Source organism: Neurospora crassa, linkage group IV, assembly GCF_000182925.2.
Source record: "Neurospora crassa OR74A linkage group IV, whole genome shotgun sequence".
Classification (NCBI taxonomy): domain Eukaryota; kingdom Fungi; phylum Ascomycota; class Sordariomycetes; order Sordariales; family Sordariaceae; genus Neurospora; species Neurospora crassa.
Window position 1 is genome coordinate 4,044,065 of NC_026504.1, and position 1,270 is coordinate 4,045,334.

The window sequence follows — 1,270 nt, forward strand, 5'->3', positions numbered from 1 at the left end:
GGCGAAGGAAGGAAACGAAGGTTCTAAGGACGGAACTTATAGGGAGGGGGATTATATTTAAATATTATAATAGGTTATAGTAAATACGAATATAGGAGAGTAACCTACAAAAGGAGCTTCGGGATTCAATTATATAAATATTATATAATAAATATAAATAATAGAGGGTACCCTACGAGAGTATTAAATAGCGCCGCAAACACGGATAATAGAGAATATTTAATAAAAAGAATTATAGGGTATAATTATATTAGTATTCTAAAGTACTTATTAATGCTCTTAAATTCAATATAGCACTCTTTATTAGGAAAAACGATATTTATTACCTTATACGCTTATAGAATGATAATTTTAGTAATAGTTGGGAATCTAACTAATTTTTTAAATTTAATGCTAGTTTTATATCTGTATTAGAATTTATAAAAATAGATATTATAATACCGATATTCTAGCGGGCGGAACGCTAGCGCTTTAAATTTAATATTAGTTTCGTATTTATATTAGAATTTATAAGAATAAATATTATAATACTAATATTCTAATAAACGGCTTCGTATCCGCATTTAAAGTTTGTAAAAATAGATATTATAATACTAATATTCTAATAGGCGGCTCGCTGTATTTAGAACTTATAAGAATAAATATTATAATACTAATATTCTAGTAGGCGGCTTTATATCTGTATTTAGAGCTTGTAAGAATAGATATTATAATACTAATATTTTAATAGGCGGTTTACTATATTTAGAACTTAGGAGAATAGATATTATAATACTAATATTTTAGCGGGCGGCTTTATATCCGTATTTGGAGTTCGTAAAAATAGATATTATAATACTAATATTCTAATGGGCGGCTTTATATCTGTATATAAGGCTTAGAAGAAGGGATATTATAATATTAATATTCTAGTAGGCGGTTCGTTAGTAGTAAAGTAATTATAATATTTAGAATATAGCGTTAGTAGCTATTACGAATAATAATTCGCTTAAATTAAAGGGCGAGGATATTATACTTTCGCTAGTAATATAGTTTAATAACGCTATAATAGTATAATACTAACGCCCTCCGCTATTTAATTAGAATCTACTCCGAATTGTAAAGGTTCCGAGGACGGAACTTATAAGGGGGGGGGTCGTATTAAGAGGCTAAAAACTCGTATATAAAAGTACCTTAGCAGCTACTACTCCCCTTCGTTAACTAACGTATAGGATTATTAATAATAATACCTATATCGGGTCGGGCTCGCGGGAAGGATAATCTAATACTA